The sequence below is a fragment of the Triticum dicoccoides genome, chromosome 7A, assembly GCF_002162155.2.
Source record: "Triticum dicoccoides isolate Atlit2015 ecotype Zavitan chromosome 7A, WEW_v2.0, whole genome shotgun sequence".
NCBI classification, from domain to species: Eukaryota; Viridiplantae; Streptophyta; class Magnoliopsida; order Poales; family Poaceae; genus Triticum; species Triticum dicoccoides.
Window position 1 is genome coordinate 686260081 of NC_041392.1, and position 19048 is coordinate 686279128.

A 19048-nucleotide genomic window follows, 5' to 3' on the forward strand; every position below is an offset into this window, starting at 1 on the left:
GGAGAGCTTCCTCAGCACGATGGCGTGATGACGGTGATGATGATGCTATCGGAACAGGGCTTCGCCTAAGCACCGCTACTATATACCGAGGCGGATTGTGGTGCAGGGGGCACCGCACACGGCTAAGAGATCAATGATCAACTTGTGTCTATGGGGTGCTCCCTGGCCACGTATATAAAGGATGAAGGGAGGAGGAGGCCAGCCCTCATAGGGCGTGCCCAAAGTGTGGAGTCCTACAGGGACTCCCTAGTTCTAGTAGGATTCCACCTCCTATATGGACTAGGAAAAAGGGAGGGAAAAGGAGAAGGAAGGAAGGGGGCGCCCCCTTTTCCTAGTCCAATTCGGACCAGTCCATGGGGAAGAGGCGCGGCCACCCTTGAGGCCTTTCTCTCCTTGACCGTACGGCCCATTAAGGCCCAACACGAATTCTCGTAACTCTCCGGTACTCCGAAAAATACCCGAATCACTCGGAACCTTTCCGATGTCCGAATATAGCCTTCCAATATATCGATCTTTATGTCTCCACCATTTCGAGACTCCTCGTCATGTTCCAGATCTCATACGGGACTCCAAACAAACTTCAGTCATCAAAACACATAACCCATAATACAAATCATCACAGAATGTTAAGCGTGCGGACCCTACGGGTTCGAGAACTATGTAGACATGACCGAGACACATCTCCGCTCAATAAACAATTGCGGAACCTTGATGCTGATATTGGTTCCTACATATTCTATGAAGATCTTCATCGGTCAAACCGCATAACAACATACGTCGTTCCCTTTTTCATCGGTATGTTACTTGTCCGAGATTCGATCGTCGGTATCTCAATACCTAGTTCAATCTCGTTACAGGCAAGTCTCTTTACTCGTTCCGTAATGCAACATCCCGTAACTAACTCATTAGTCATATTTCTTGCAAGGCTTAGAGTGATGTGCATTACCGAGAGGGCCTAGAGATACCTCTTCGACAATCGGAGTGACAAATCCTAATCTCGATCTATGCCAACTCAACAAACACCATTAGAGACACCTGTAGAGCACCTTTATAATCACCTAGTTACGTTGTGACGTTTGGTAGCTGATACGCCTCTGTCGTATCTAAAAAAATTCATTCTTCCATGCGAGTATTATTCAACTTTCATATACTTTTGGCAACTTTTTATACTATTTTTGGGACTAACATATTGATCTAGTGCCTAGTGCCAGTTCCTGTTTGTTGCATGTTTTTTGTTTTGCAGTAAATCCATATCAAACGGAGTCCAAACGGGATAAAAACTGAAAGAGATTTTTTTGGAATATATGTGATTTTTGGGAAGAAAAATCAACGCGAGACGATGTCCGAGGGGCCACGAGGCAGGGGGCGCGCCCTGGGCCCTCGTGGCCACCCCGTAAGGCGGTTGGTGCCCTTCATTTGCCACAAGAAAGCTAACATCCGGATAGAGATCGTGTAAAAATTTCAGCCCAATCGGAGTTACAGATCTCCGGGAATATAAGAAACGGTGAAAGGGAAGAATCTGGGAACGCAGAAATAGAGAGAGACATAGAGATAGATCCAATCTTGGAGGGGATCTCGCCCCTCCCATGCCATGGAGACCAAGGACCAGAGGGGAAACCCTTCTCCCATCTAGGGAGGAGGTCAAGGAAGTAGAATAAGGAGGGGGGCACACCGGGGCCATCATCATCACCACAATCTTCACCAACAACTTCACCGCCATCATCACAAACTATTCCCCCTCTATACAGCGGTGTAACCTCTCTCTTACCCGTTGTAATCTCTACTTATACATGGTGCTCAACGCTATATATGATTTTCCAATGATGTATGGCTATCCTATCATGTTTGAGTAGATCCATTTTGTCCAGTGGGCTATTTGATGATCAAGATTGATTTGAGTTGCATGTTTTATTATTAATTCTGTTCTATGGTACTCTCCGTGTCACGCAAACGTGAGGGATCCCCATTGTAGGGTGTTGCAAAACGTTCATGATTCGCTTATAGTGGGTTGAGTGAGTGACTAAAACACAAACCTGATTAAGGGGGTTGTTGCGTATGGGATAAAGAGGACTTGATGCTTTAATGCTATGGTTGGGTTTTACCTTAATGATCTTTAGTAGTTGTGGATACTTGCTAGAGTTCCAATCATAAGTGCATATGATCCAAGTAGAGAAAGTATGTTAGCTTATGCCTCTCCCTCATATAAAATTGCAATAACGATTACCGGTCTAGTTATCGATTGCGTAGGGAAAAATAACTTTCTCGTAACAAAAAGCTCTTTATTAAAACTAATTTAGTTGTGTCGTTACCTAAAAAGTCCCTACTTTTTATTTACGCAATCTTTATTATCTTGCAAACCTATCAAAAAACAGCTACAAAGTACTTCTAGTTTCATACTTGTTCTAGGTAAAGCGAACATCAAGCATGCGTAGAGTTGTATCGGTGGTCGATAGAACTTGAGGGAATATTTGTTATGCCTTTAGCTCCTCGTTGGGTTCGACACTCTTACTTATCGAAAACTGTTGCGATCCCCTATACTTGCGAGTTATCAAGACCTTTTTCTGGCGCCGTTGCCGGGGATCAATAGCGTGGGGTGAATATTCTCGTGTGTGCTTGTTTGCTTTATCACTAAGTTATTTTTATGTGTTGTTCTTAGTTGTTCTTTATCTTTAATTATGGATATGGAACACGAAATACCAAAAAATTAGGTGTACTTGCTGCTCATGGAGATGAGGAACCTCCTAAAACCCTCGATGCTCGTTATGTGACAGATATTATGTACTACTTTGATAATCCAGAGAAAACCCAATTCAATTTGGGAATGGGAGACATGTTGGATCAACGTGAATACTTTAGGGATTATCGCTTGACTCAAAAAGGGAAACTATTATGGGATTAAATTTATATGTTGTATTGGTATGCTAGGCAACTATGATTGAGATATGATTATACTTGTTGCTTTAGGATGAAGGCTCCACACCTTCCCTTTTCATGTGAATTTAATGATAATGAAACTTTGGCTTCTTATGCTAGAGGTATATATGACTACTATGATGTGGAACAAATAGAAGAATTTGTTGCTTTTATGGGTGTTATGAAATTGAATCTATGTTCAAAGAATATGAAAATCTTTATGAAGCTATCTACAGACCTGAAAATTTAGCTATCCTTAAATACTGTTATGAGAATTATGAATACAATTCTGATATTGATGCGTTTATTGAGAAACTCTCTGCTGTCCCAGAAGAGACTAATATTTTGCAGGAATCTATGGAAGAAGAAATTGATGAAACTGTGAGCTCATGGGATGAAAAAGATGAGGAGGAGAGCGAAGAACAATAGGAGGAAGAGCGGATTGATCACCCGTGCCCACCTTCTAATGAGAGTAACTCTTCAACTCATACATTGTTTAATTTCCCTTCATGCTTACCGAAGGATGAATGCTATGATAATTTCTATGATCCCGTTGATTCTTTTGAAATATCCCTTCTTGATGATGCTTGCTATGCTTGTGGCCAACATGCCAATATGAATTATGCTTATGGAGATGAACTTGCTATAGTTCCTTACGTTAAACATGAAATTGTTGCTATTTCACCCACACATGATAGTCCTATTATCTTTTTGAATTCTCCAAACTACACTATATCGAAGAAGTTTGTGCTAATTAAGGATTATATTGATGGGTTGCCTTTTACTACTACACATGATGATTTTTATGAGTATAATATGCATGTTCTTACTGCTCCTACTTGCAATTATTATGAGAGAGGAACTATATCTCCACCTCTCTATGTTTCCAACACGATAAAATTGCAAGAAACTGATTATACTATGTATTGGCCTTTACCATGTGTGCATGAATTGTTCTTTTATGACATGACGATGCATAGGAAGAGAGTTAGACTTCGTTGTTACATGAAATATGTTACTTTGTGCTCGCTACTAAATTACAAATCATAGTTAATTAAAATTGGCTTTGATATACCTTGGGATCCGGGTGGATTCACTACTTGAGCACTATATGCCTACCTTAATGGCTTTAAAGAGAGCGCTGCCAGGGAGACAACCCGGAAGTTTTAGAGAGTCATTTATTTATGTTGAGTGCTTTTATATAGTTTAAAAACAAAAAAATAAAGAGGGGAACCTAAATCTTTTTCAAAAAGGAAAGTGAAAGAGAGAGACAGGCATTGTTGAAGTGGGAGCTAGCCTTGAACTTTGTTCATGCTCACTGAAACTTTATGAATCTTGATTACAGAAACTTTTCAACAAAAATATTTATCCCCTTGTACAATTCCATTGTATTATAAAAATAATGTGCCAAGGTTTGCCTTTAGGATGTTTACTTTACTTGTTGGTTTGTACGGTGCAGGACAGGAACTTTGGCTAGAGTGCGTGATTTTCATTTTTTTACTGGAACGTAAAATGGTTCTGATTCTTTTTGCAATATATTTCTATACAAATTTTTTATTTTTCATAATTTTGGTAGAATTTTCAAAGTATCATAAGTATGGTGAATGTTCAGATTTCTACAGACTATTCTGTTTTTGACAGATTCTGTTTTTGATGCATAGTTTGCTTGTTTTGATGAAACTATCAATTTATATCAGTGGATTAAGCCATGAAAAAGTTATATTACAGTAGCTAAAATGCAAAAACAAAATATGAATTGGTTTGCAATAGTACTTAGAGTTGTGATTTTCTCTATTATACTAACGGATCTTACCGAGTTTTCTGTTAAAGTTTTGTGTGGATGAAGTGTTCGATGATCGAGAAGGTCTCAATGTGAGAAGAAGGAAGAGAGGCAAGAGCTCAAGCTTGGGGATGCCCGAGGCACCCCAAGTAAATATTCAAGGATACTCAAGTGTCTAAGCTTGGGGATACCCCGGAAGGCATCCCCTCTTTCTTCAACAAGTATCGGTATGTTTTCGGATTCGTTTCACTCATGTGATATGTGCAGATCTTGGAGCGTATTTTGCATTTAGTTTTCATTTTTCTTTTATGCACCATGCTGGTATGAGATAGTCCTTGGTTTATTTATAGAATGCTCTATGCACTTCACTTATATCTTTTTAGTATGGCTTTATAGAATGCTTCATGTGCTTCACTTATATCATTTGAAGTTTGGATTGCCTGTTTCTCTTTACATAGAAAACTGTCATTTGTAGAATGCTCTTTTGCTTCACTTATATTTGTGAGAGCACGGGCATATCTTTTGTAGAAAGAATTAAACTCTCTTGCTTCACTTATATCTATTTAGAGAGATGACAGGAATTGGTCATTCACATGGTTAGTCGTAAAATCCTACATAAAACTTGTAGATCACTGAATATGATATGTTTGATTCCTTGCAATAGTTTTGCAATATAAAGATGGTGATATTAGAGTCATGCTAGTGGGTAGTTGTGGATTAGTAGAAATACTTGTGTTGAGGTTTGTGATTCCCGTAGCATTCACGTATGGTGAACCCTTATGTAACAAAGTCGGAGCATGAGGTATTTATTGATTGTCTTCCTTATGAGTGGCGGTCGGGGACGAGCGATAGTATTTTCCTACCAATCTATCCCCCTAGGAGCATGCGCGTAGTACTTTATTGCGATAGCTAATAGACTTTTGCAATAAGTATGTGAGTTCTTTATGACTAATGTTGAGTCCATGGATTATACGCACTCTCACCCTTCCACCTTTGCTAGCCTCTCTAGTCTCGCGCAACTTTCACCGGTACCTTAAACCCACCATATACCTTCCTAAAAACAGCCACCATACCTACCTATTATGGCATTTCCATAGTCATTCTGAGATATATTGCCATGCAACTTCCATCATCATATACATGACATGAGCATTCATTGTCATACTACTTTGCATGATCGTAAGATAGCTAGCATGATCTTTTCATGGCTTGTCCGTTTTTTGATGTCATTGCTATGCTAGATCATTGCACATCCCGGTACACCGCCAGAGGCATTCATATAGAGTCATATCTTTGTTCTGGTATCGAGTTGTAATACTGAGTTGTAAGTAAATAAAAGTGTGATGATCATCATTATTAGAGCATTGCCCGAGTGAGCAAAGGATGATGGAGACTATGATTCCCCCACAAGTCGGGATGAGACTCCGGTCTTTAAAAATAAATAAAAGAGGCCAAAGAAGCCCAAATAAAAAAAGGAGGCCAAAGAAGCCCAAAAAAACAAAAAAATCAAAAAAAATGAGAGAAAAAGAGAAAAGGGGCAATGTTACTATCCTTTTACCACACTTGTGCTTCAGAGTAGCACCATGTTCTTCATATAGAGAGACTCTTGAGTTATCACCTTCATATACTAGTGGAATTTTCATTATAGAACTTGGCTTGTATATTCCGATGATGGGTGTCGGTGTCAAAACTGGCGGATCTCGAGTAGGGGGTCCCGAACTGTGCGTCTAGGCGGATGGTAACAGGAGGCAGGGGACACGATGTTTTACCCAGGTTCGGGCCCTCTTGATGGAGGTAAAACCCTACGTCCTGCTTGATTTATTCTTGATGATATGAGTATTACAAGAGTTGATCTACCACGAGATCGGAGAGGCTAAACCCTAGAAGCTAGCCTATGGTATTATTGTTATCCTATGGACTAAAACCCTCCGGTTTATATAGACACCAGAGGCGGCTAGGGTTACACAAGGTCGGTTACAAAGGAGGAGACATACACATCTGTATTGCCTAGCTTGCCTTCCATGCCAAGTAGAGTCCCATCCGGACACGAGACGAAGTCTTCAATCTTGTATCTTCATAGTCCAACAGTCCAGCCAAAGGATATAATCCGGCTGTCCGGATACCCCCTAATCCAGGACTCCCTCAGTAGCCCCCGAACCAGGCTTCAATGACGATGAGTCCGACGCGCAGTATTGTCTTCGACATTGCAAGGCGGGTTCTTCTCCATCTTTCGAACGTTTGTAAAGCAGTGTCCGGTCCCATAAATGTTTGGACCTCTTGGCTTCTGTGCCCAATAAGGGCTTTCTCCCACGCGTCGAATGAATACAAGGAACCAGGGCATTTTTACATTCGCCCCCCTATCCAGATAAATAAATTGTCTATTAAAGGGATGGGGATCCTTAGATCCGATCCATACCATCCTCCCCCAGCGAGAGTCCATCAGAGCGCATTCCGGAAAGATCCATTCTAGCATGGCCGACCTCCGCGGCTCCTCCTCCCGCCACCGAAGCCCTAAGCCCGGTGATTGGGAGAGGTGTTCAGTCCCACACAGTAGTTTAGTCGGACTGCAGACTAAGAGATTTCTCCCTCTGGCGTACATGGTGCCCGTTCGAGCCGGGCTTGCAACCTATAATGGCGGGGAGCAAGCGAAGAGCTTTCCCTGTCCCTCTATGGGGGAATGGGTCTGCCTTGTTCCCTATCTATTAAGGGGACTCGAATTTCCAATTCATCCGTTCCTTCGCGGGCTCCTGGAGTTCTACGACCTCCAATTACACAATTTCACCCCCGCCTCCACCCTACATATCGCCGGCTATGTGGCTCTCTGCGAGTTGTTCCTGGGCTGCGAGGCTCACTTCGAGCTATGGAAAAGGCTATTTTGCCTCGTCCCTCGCACACAAAGGGGGTCACTTTATCAAGTGGGCGGAGCCGAAATATGGTGCATCGCCGATACCGGATACCTGTCCGGTACTCTGAAGAAGTCACCCGAAGACTGGCCTTCAGAATGGTTTCATATGGAGAATGTTCCCCTTCTGGACCCTGTTCGGCGGGGTCTTCCTGAGTTCAACAATGCTCCTCTGAAGAAACGCCGAAGTTGGCGCCCACGGAGCCCCCAGGTGGAAGACAATGGAGAAGTCCTCTATCTGATGAACCGAATTAAAGCACTGGCTCGATCAGGATTGACAGTAATCGAAGTTATGTCGATTTGCGTAATGCGGGGAGTGCAACCACTTCAATATCGTGGGCACCCCTTGTGGTGTTATAACGGGGCGGATGACGCCACCCGCTGCGGGCATAAGGGTCCGGACAATGCTGCCGCTTTAGCGAAAATTCTGTCCGAGTTGTTCAGGGGTGAGGAAGAGGAGTTCACCCGCATCAAGCCACGGGATGGATTCTCCATGTACAATCCTCCAAGCTGGGTAAGTTATATCTCCCTGCTCCCATTTTTCCCGCATTCTTTGTCGTAAGTATTCACCTTGCCACTTTGCGCAGGAACTGCGAAAAGACATAAAGGAGGTCAGCAGCCCTTTTCCACAACCAGAGGACCCTGACCGGGCCCTCGACTCCAGACTTGAAGAAGATTCGGTTATATTCGTAGAGCTGATAGACCGGCAGTTCTATCAGTTAAGCTGCGACGATGCCATGGTGGCCATTACGGCCGACTATCCCGGACTGTCCCTGCATCGCACGTAAGAAAAACCAAAAATCCGAACTCCAAAACTAGGATCCCCTTTTAGACAATTCACCCACCATATACACATGGCATTTTTACAGGGAAGGCATTCGGGACGCCCTGCCGAACCTGCAGCAACGCGCCAATAGGAGGCACCGAGGCCGGGTAGGCCAAAAAGGAAGGCGGTCAGGATGGAGATGCCGGCGCAAAGGTATAACAAACCCCGCTCCGTGGTTGTCGTCTTTCTCGAAATATAATGACGCCCGTGTTTCTTTAACAGAAAAAACGCTCGCCGGAATATGTCTGGCGATGTTACTAATCACGCTTCCACCAGCCGGGCGCCAGGACCGGACATAGAGGCGGAAGCCGATATGGGGCGGGCGCCGGATAATCCCCCTACAGAGGATGCAGATAGATTATCCTCTACAAACTCATAGGTGGAAAGCGCAATGAATCATAGGCGGCGCTGGGCCGTACTCCGTGACGCTTGTTTCTCACTAAAGGCATTTGATGCCTTCAATTCTGGAGAGGCGTACCTCCGAGCTGCTCAAGATGGTCTAGCCAGAGCCACGGATCAGTATGTAAAGGATGTATGGGTAAGTAAATCTTACGATTTATATGTATCAGTAGCCCCTGAGACTTGAAACAGTTAGCAGAACTGATTTAAGGATCATCTTTATTGTGAAGGTTTTACAGAGAAGAATACTAGGCTGTCACAGGAGCTAGAGGAATGCAAGACCCAACTGCGGGCTGCTATGGCCGCATTGCAGGAACCGAAAAAGTCACCTGCTGGTAACATTTACTTTAAAGAATGATGGTTACCATATAATGTGCGGCATGGCTGCAGATCTAACAACAGATGTTGTAGATGATTCCGGAGAAAATCCGGAGGACCAGCATGTTATGCGACAGCTAGAGGCTGGCAAACGCGTGCTGACTGAGGTTAGGCAGGAGAAAAACAATCTCCAAGACGCCAATATTAAGCTGAGCGTGGAACTAAAAGACGTTCGGGGCCAGCTTGCAGACTCCGAGAAGAAGAATAAACGGCTTCGGCGCGGCATTTTCAGTAAGTGCTTGAACGAATCCTTTTAAAGGAGTTCAGCGAAGAAGCCAACTAACAGCGTTATGTCTGTAGGTATGCTGACGGGTCGTCCCGCAGAGGAAATTCCCGGGTCTGCGGGTGATCTTCTATCCGAGCTGTCACATCTGCACGAACAAGTTCGGCAGGTGACGTAGGGTGCTGCCCAGGCCTTGTGGCCGTCCGTCTCCCTGCCAGAGGGTGTTGCAGAGCTTGCGGAGAAGCTCACGGGAGCATGGCGGCGCTTCCGATTATGGAAGATATCAGCATTCCGACATGGTGCCAGAGAAGCCTAGGCCATGGTGAAGACGCGGTATACCAAGGCAGACCCAAATCACATGGCCGAGGTCAGACCTGTGGAGCCCAACGGAAAAGAAATCCCCGTTAGCTTAGTTTATGGGCAAGTAGAATTAGCCGCAAAGTATGCCCAACAGGATTGTAAGCTAGACCGCCTGTTGGATGGTATAGAAGAGGAATTTAGTCAGTCTGCATGACTTTGTAATGAAAGTGACATGTATAATGCCTTCTAGCCAGATTGTAGATCATTTGTCTTGGAGGACCTTTTCGCTTCAACCTCGGGACCCAATAGTCCGGAGTGTATCTGAATACCCGCGCAGTTATATAAGAACCGGGGCATGCGTGGAGACCAGGCGTAGGGGTCATAAGTGCTTGAACAGACAAGTGCCCAACTAGTTATGTTATATTACATGGGTAGTAAGAAACATCTTCCAGGGAGAATAGATTGAAGCATAATCGAGCTTGATGCCCATTTTGCTGCACTAGAGTTTTACCTCATCGGCTGTGAAGTTTCTGCCATTGTCAGTGATGACGCTGTGGGGGACACCATAACGGTGTACGACCCCAGATATGAAGTCTATCACTGGTCCGGATTCAGCTGTTTTAATAGGCATGGCCTCTATCCATTTGGTGAATTTATCCACCATGACCAGTAAGTATTTTTTCTTGTGGGTTCCCCCTTTAAGGTGTCCAACCATGTCAAGCCCCCGGACCGCGAAGGTCCACGTAATGGGGATTGTTTGAAGGCGGTGGGTGGCATGTGGCTTTGATTTGCAAAGAACTGGCAACCGGCACAATGTTGGACCAAGTCCTGTGCATCTGCTCGGGCCATTGGCCAATAGAATCATGTACGGAAGGCCTTGCTTACAAGAGCCCGCGCTGTGGCGTGGTGACCGCCGAGTACAGCATGGATTTCTGCTAAAAGGTTTCACCCTTCCTCTTCGGAGATGCACCTTTGAAGGACTCCGGTAGTGCTTTTTTATACAATTCTCCCTCGTGGACCCTATAGGCCTTAGATCACCGCACTATGCAGCGTGCCTCATTTTGGTCCTCCGGAAGTTCCTGCCTAGTTAGGTAGGGCAGGAATGGTTCTGTCCACGGGGCTATAATGGCCATTATTATGTGTGTTGAAGGTGTGATTTCGGTGGTGGGGCCTCCGATTGTGTCAGAGTATTCGGTATCGGGCATTTTGGCCGGGTCCGGACTATGGTTACCGGTGTCCCCTTCCCATACTACGGATGGCTTGAATAGCCTTTCCAGAAAGATGTTGGGGGGGTCCGCATCGTGTTTTGCGCTGATGCAGGCGAGGATATTTGCCGCCTGATTGTTTTCCCGAGCCACATGGTGAAATTCGAGCCCCTCGAACCGAGCTAACATTTTTAGGACGGCGTTTCGATAGGCCGCCATTTTTGGATCCTTGGCGTCAAAGTCTCCATTTATTTGGGATATTGCAAGGTTTGAATCCCCACGAACCTCCAGGCATTGAATGCCAATGGAGACTGCCATCTAAAGACCATGCAATAGGGCTTCGTATTCGGCTGCGTTGTTGGAGTCTGTGTACAATATTTGCAGTACGTAATGGACAGTATCTCCGGTTGGGGACGTCAGGATGACGCCAGCCCCTAGACCAGCCAACATTTTAGAAGCATCGAAGTGCATGATCCAATTGGAGTATGCGTCGTACTCTTTAGGGAGTTCGACCTCCGTCCATTCGGCGACAAAGTCGACCAATACTTGCGACTTAATGGCTCGTCGAGGTTTGTATGTTATGTCAAACGGGAGGAGCTCAATAGCCCATTTGGCAATCCGGCCTGTAGCATCGCGGTTGTTTATAATATCATTAAGTCGCACTTCCGAGGCTACTGTAATCAAACACTCTTGAAAGTAGTGTCGCAGCTTCCGGGATGCCATGAATACCGTGTAGGCTATCTTTTGATAATGTGGGTACCGTGATTTGCATGGAGTGAGGACAGTGGATACATAGGATACCGGCTTTTGAAGAGGGAATTTATGTTCGTCAGCTTCTCATTCAACGACGAGCACTGTGGCCAGGATTGGGTTGGTTGCCAAAATGGCCTTTATTTCTTCCAATCCGGCTGTGGCAGCGTCCGTCCACTCAAAGTGTTCGGTGCGCCTGAGGAGGCGATAAAGGGGTAAAGCCTTTTCTCCTAAGTGGGAGATAAAGCGGCTTAGAGCCGCCACACATCCTGTTAACTTTTGGATTTATTTGAGGTCTGTTGGGGTAGCCAACAGTGACAAAGCTCGGATTTTGGCCGGATTAGCTTCAATACCTCTACTAGAGACAATGAAACCCATGAGCTTTCTGGCTGGTATGCCGAAAACGCATTTTTCCGGATTGAGCTTAATGTCGTATGTTCGGATGTTGTCGAATGTGAGCCTCAAGTCGTCTATCAAAGAGTCGACGTGTTTGGTTTTGACGACAACATTGTCTACGTATGCCTCTACTGTTTTGCTGATTTGTTTCTCCAGACATGTCTAATCATGCACTGATATGTTGCGCCGGCGTTTTTGAGCCCAAAAGGCATTGTGTTGAAACAGAAGGGACCGTATGGTGTGATGAATGCCGTTGCGGCTTGGTCGAACTCCGCCATCTTGATTTGGTGGTAACCAGAGTATGCGTCAAGGAAATACAATGACTCGTGTCCTGCGGTAGCATTGATAATTTGGTCGATGCGGGGGAGGGGGAAGGGATCCTTTCGGCAAGCTTTATTGAGGTCCTTGAAATCGACACAAAGGCGCCAGGATTTATCCTTCTTTGGTACCATCACCTGGTTTGCTAGCCAGTCCAGGTGTTTTATCTCTCTGATGAATCAGGCCTCCAATAACTTGGCTAGTTCCTCTCCCATGGCCTGTCTCTTAGGTTCGGAGAAACGCCGAAGAGCTTGCTTGACCGGCTTGAATCCCTTTATGATATTGAGGCTATGCTCGGGCAGCCTGCGTGGGATTCCTGGCATGTCTAAGGGGTGCCCGGCAAATATGTCCCAATTCTCGCGCAGGAACTCTCATAGTGCGGCGTCCACGATGGGTTTTAACTGTGCCCCGATGGAGGCTGTTTTTGTAGGGTCCGTTGGGTGGACTTGGAATTTGACTATTTCATCCGCTGGTTTAAAAGAGGTGGACTTGGATCTCTTATCGAGTATCACGTCGTCCCTGTCCACTGTGGAGCGTTGCATGGTTAGCTCCTCGGCCAAGAGTGCTTCGGATAATGCCTCGAGGGCCAGTGCGGCTGTTTTTTTTCGGCTCGGAGTGTTGTGTCTGGATGACTAGAAAGGGTGATGATTCCGTTGGGCCCGGGCATTTTCAGCTTCATGTACCCGTAATGGGGAACGGCTTGGAAGATGGTGAACGCCTCACGTCCTAAAAGGGCGTGGTATCCACTGCTGAACGGGGCCAATTGAAATGTAATTTCTTCGGACCTGTAATTCTCTGGCGTACCGAATACCACATGTCGTGTGATTTTCCTAGCGCATCGTGCGTCCCGACTGGGTATGATTCCCCTGAAGGTTGTGCTACTTTGCTTAATGCGGTTCCAGTCTATTTCCATTTTTTGAAGAGTTTCCTCATAGCTGAGGTTTAATCCGCTGCCGCTGACCACAAGTACTTTGGTGAGTCGAAAGCCGTCCACAATTGGACTGAGGACCAGTGCAGCTAGTGCTCGGGCTGTTCGGAATTTAGGTTCGTCACTGGCATTGAAGGTAATAGCGTGTCACTCAATGGATTTATTGCTGCTATGTCGCAGATTTCATCCATGCTGCGGAGTCTTCGCTTGCGCCTTTTATTTGACGCAAAGGTCTCAAATACTGTTAACACCGTTTTATTATCCACGGGATGGTGCTCTATGGCATTTGGGATAAGTAGATCATCACCACTTTTGGCCACCTGCCGGAGTATCCAACATGCTCTAAGGCTGTGTGTTGGTATTGTATCCGTTGTACTGTGAATTTTGCAGGGTCCGTTAAGCCATCCCTCCAGTACGGTTCCATGCCCTGTAGAGGGTTTTTTTTTCTTTGCAACTAGCTCGGGCGTCTTATGATAGTGCACCCTTTTACTTCGGACTGGGTGTATATTCGGAGCCGGATTATCCCAAAATTTCGTTTCGGTTTTCCAGGCGCTTTCCATCGCACAGTACTTTCGCACTGTTGAAGCCAAGTCAGCGAAGCGTGATATGTCACGGCGCATTAAGGCGTTAAGGATTCCCTTGTCCGTGCAATTGTTGCAGAAAAGTGTGACTGCATCTTCCTCGCGACAGTCCTTAACCTTGTTCATCACAAGGAGGAATCTGGCCCAATAATGATGTATTGTTTCATGGGGATCTTGCCTGATGTGGGAAAGATCGTTTATGTCTGTGTGGGTGGATGGATTTGAGTCCGAATCCCTACCCGATCTGAGACACAGGGGCCGAGCGTTTCCAATCTTGGAAGTTCGGGTTCCGGAGTGTTACCCGATAAATTTGGCCCGCTGCCTGATTCTAAGTTCAGGGCTTAGGTAATGTCCTCCCGTAAGCGGGTATCCGGCTCGGAGAGCTCAGGAATCCAGACATAGTTAGTCCTCAAAATAGAGGAAGAGTTGTTGCATTATTCCTCCACCACCGCAAAGTGATGGGTGACCGGTGGAGAGTTAATCTCCCTTTGATCGGGTTTTTGCCCAATTCGATCATAGTTCATAGCGACTCCCAAGGTGGCGATGCGATCCAAGATTTAGTTTAGGGAAGAGAGCTCCATTGGATCCATCTGCTCGGCGACTTCTGAGCCGACATGGAGGCTGTTTTTGATGACCCGAGAAGTCATCGTCGGTGCAGCGGCCGAACAGGCAGTCATGACGAAACTGCCTAGCCGGAGAGTTTGGCCAACAGCCAGAGCTCCCCCGGCGGTGATGTTGCTTTTAACAACGAGACAACGCATCCTTCCTTATGGCGACGCCACAGAGGAACTCTCAATGACAGCACCAATGTCGGTGTCAAAACAGGCGGATCTCGGTTAGGGGGTCCCGAACTGTGCGTCTAGGCGGATGGTAACAGGAGGCAGGGGACACGATGTTTTACCCAGGTTCGGGACCTCTTGATGGAGTTAAAACCCTACGTCCTGCTTGATTTATTCTTGATGATATGAGTATTACAAGAGTTGATCTACCACGAGATCGGAGAGGCTATGGTATGATTGTTGTCATACGGACTAAAACCCTCCGGTATATATAGACACCAGAGGGGGCTAGGGTTACACAAGGTCGGTTACAAAGGAGGAGATATACACATCCGTATTGGCTAGATTGCCTTCCACGCCAAGTAGAGTCCCATCACGAGACAAAGTCTTCAATCTTGTATCTTCATAGTCCAACAGTCTAGCCAAAGGATATAATCCGGCTGTCCGGATACCCCCTAATCCAGGACTTCCTCAATGGGCTTCCTCAAACGCGCGAGGTCTTCATGAGCAAGCAAGTTGGATGCACACCCACTTAGTTTTCAGTCTGAGCTTTCATACACTTATAGCTCTTAGAGCATCCGTTGCATGGCAATCCCTACTCACTCACATTGATATCTATTGATGGGCATCTCCATAGCCCATTGATACGCCTAGTTGATGCGAGACTATCTTCTCCTTTTTGTCTTCTCCACAACCACCATTCTATTCCACCTATAGTGCTATGTCCATGGCTCACGCTCATGTATTGCGTGAAAGTTGAAAAGGTTTGAGAACGTCAAAAGTATGAAACAATTGCTTGGCTTGTCATTGGGGTTGTGCATGATGTGAATATTTTATGTGGTGAAGATGGAGCATAGCCAGACTATATGATTTTGTAGGGATAACTTTCTTTGGCCAAGCTATTTTGAAAAGACATGATTGCTTTATTAGTAGGCTTGAAGTATTATTGTTTTTTATGTCAAATGATAGACTATTGCTTTGAATCACTCCTGTCTTAATATTAATGCCATGACTTGATATGTGATCAAGATTATGCCAGGTAGCATTCCACATCAAAAATTATCTTTTTTATCATTTACCTACTCGAGGACGAGCAGGAATTAAGCTTGGGGATGCTGATACGTCTCCATCGTATCTATAATTTTTGATTGTTCCATGCCAATATTATTCAACTTTCACATACTTTTGGCAAATTTTTATACTATTTTTGGGACTAACATATTGATCCAGTGCCTAGTGCCAGTTCCTGTTTGTTGCATGTTTTTTGTTTTGTAGTAAATCCATATCAAACGGAGTCCAAACGGGATAAAAACTGACGGAGATTATTTTGGAATATATGTGATTTTTGGGAAGAAAAATCAACGCGAGACGATGCCCGAGGTGGCCACGAGGCAGGGGGCGCTCCCCAGGGGGGCAGGCACGCCCTGGGATCTCGTGTCCACCCCGTATGGCGGTTGGTGCCCTTCTTTCTCCGCAAGAAAGGTAATATTTGGGTAGAGATCATGTTAAAATTTCAGCCCAATTGGAGTTACGGATCTCCGGGAATATAAGAAACGGTGAAAGGGAAGAATCTGGGAACGCAGAAACAGAGAGAGACAGATAGACAGATTCAATCTCGGAGGGGCTCTCGCCCCTCCCATGCCATGGATAGCAAGGACCAGAGAGGAAACCCTTCTCCAATCTAGGGAGGAGGTCAAGGAAGAAGAATAAGGAGGGGGCTCTCTCCCCCTCGCTTCCAATGGCACCGGAGTGCCACCGGGGGTCATCATCATCACCACAATCTTCACAAACAACTTCACCGCCATCATCACCAACTCTTCCCCCCTCTATGCAGCAGTGTAACCTCTCTCTTACCCGCTATAATCTCTACTTAAACATGGTTCTCAACGCTATATATTATTTCCCAATGATGTATGGCTATCCTATAATGTTTGAGTAGATCCATTTTGTCCTATGGGCTATTTGATGATCAAGATTGGTTTCAGTTGCATGTTTTATTATTGGTGTTGTCCTATGGTGCTCTCCGTGTCGCGCAAGATTGAGGGATCCCTGCTGTAGGGTGTTGCAATACGTTCATGATTCGCTTATAGTGGGTTGCGTGAGTGACTGAAACACAAACCCGAGCAAGGGGGTTGTTTTTTTGACTATGTACTATGGAGCAATAGATCCACAGTCTTTTATTCCAAATAGCAAAGAAAAAGAGGTCCACCTATGTATAAACTAAAATAAAAAAAGGCAAGAAAGAAGCATACATACTTACCTATGATACAAAATACAACATACTAAGGAAGATTATTAACCCAAGCTAAGAAAGAAGGTTTAACACTCTCCCTCACTCTATGGTACAACAAGTTGATATCATGTACAAATTTACCCCTCTACACACCAAACGAGGCCCTCTCTGATCTGAAGATCTTGCCATTCCTAGTAGTCCAAGTGCACCAGGCCGCCGTGAGCATAACCTCAAGGAAAAATGGTTGGTGAAAATTCTTCTTGGTGTGCAGAAGGCAAGAGGTCACATCCTGACCTCCCAACCAATCAATCTGAAGATAAGACCAGATCCGTTGACTGAAATTGCAATTGAAGAAGAGATGGAACCTATCCTCATGGAGATGGGTAGGACAAAGTACACAAGAATTGTCCTCTTGATCAGACCTCCAATGTCACCGGAGAAGCATGTTTCGAGTGTTCACGCGATCAAAAAAGAGCAACCAGCCAAAAACCTTGATTTTCAGCATGCATGAACTTCCTCAAAGACAAACACAAGGTGTAACTGTCGGAAGGTGTGTGTGCATTATGGTGTAAAAACTCTTAGCAGAGTAACCAGTCTTTGACGGCCAAGACCACACATCAGGAGCAGCAGCATCTTGTTGCAACATAGTGACCCAAAGAAGAAGGTGCTCAAGTTCAGAAGCTGCAGTACTGGAGATTGGCAAATGAAACATTCATGTCATATCCTCAGAATCAAAGAAATCCATGGACGAGATCTTATCATCCTTGACATAGGAGAATAAGTGAGGCAGTCGGTCCCGAAGAGGTCTATTTGAGTTGTGTACAATCCAGCTGTCAGACCAGAACAAAACTGAATCACCCTGATTCACAGTGGCTGAAGAGATAGCTCTGTAAGAATCAGCCAGCTTGAAAACGTCCCTCCACCAGAAGGAGCCACACAACACCGTGGCCTGGGGTACAACACCATCATAGTAAGAGTTCCAGATAAGAGAGACCCAAGGGATGTCTTCCTTATTGAAAAACTTATGAAGATGCTTTATGAGCAAGGCTTGGTTCTTAAGGTGTAAGTTAATTTTGCCAAGACCACCTTTATCCTTGGGCCTGCAAACCAACTCCCATGCTGCAAGTGATTACTTGGGTGTGTCTGAATTGCCATGCCAGAGGCACTGCCATTGAATTCGTTCCAGTTGCTTAATTATGCCAATTGGGATGTCCAAGGTACAAAGGAAATAAATGGGCATAGAGGACAACACAGAGGTCAGCAATTGAAGCCGGGAACCTTGATTCAGCATGACAGAGCTAGCAGTAAGCCTTCTTTCCATCCTATCAACCAAAGGCATAAGATCAATAATCCTTGGCTTAGTACACTACTAGGAAAAGGCCTACTAATGACGCACCAGTTTTGCCTACTAATGGCGCATCACTGGTGCGCCATTAGTATCACGCCACTAGTATTTTTTACTAATGGCGCACCACTTGTGCGCCATTAGTATCTGGTATACTAATGGCGCACCATCCAGTGCGCCATTAGTATATAACACCATGCGCCATTAGTGTGCCTCCCAGAGGCCATATTTAACCATGTGCTTTGGCACACTAATGGCGCACTACGGATAGATGCGCCATTAGTATACTTGGCATACTAATGGTGCACTCTGTCTTGATGCGCCATTAGTATCCTTTGGCATACTAATGGCGCACCTTGTGGTGATGCGCCATTAGTATGAATATTTGGTATTTTTTTTTACTTTTATGATTTTTGCACAGGTTACAAAATATATTATTTGACAGAATATAGACAGTAGCACACAGGAACAGCAGATTCATTGAATACAATAGAAGATTAGTCTCTGAATACAATTCATCATATTAGTCTCCGAATTCAAAAGACCGAACAAAGATAAAACATTACAAGTCTCAAGACCGCGAGTATCGAGTTTGTCTTCACATTACAAGTCGATATCAATCATCTAAACTACCATCACATAGAAGAGAGCTGCGGTCATCACAATGAGCATCATCGCGATCAAACTGGTCTTCATCCGGTTCCTCCAACGCTCCCTCCTCTCTCCCGCTAGATAGCGGGCGTATCTAGATTCAGCCTCCGCCCTAGTGGTGTACCCTTTGTAACTGTTACC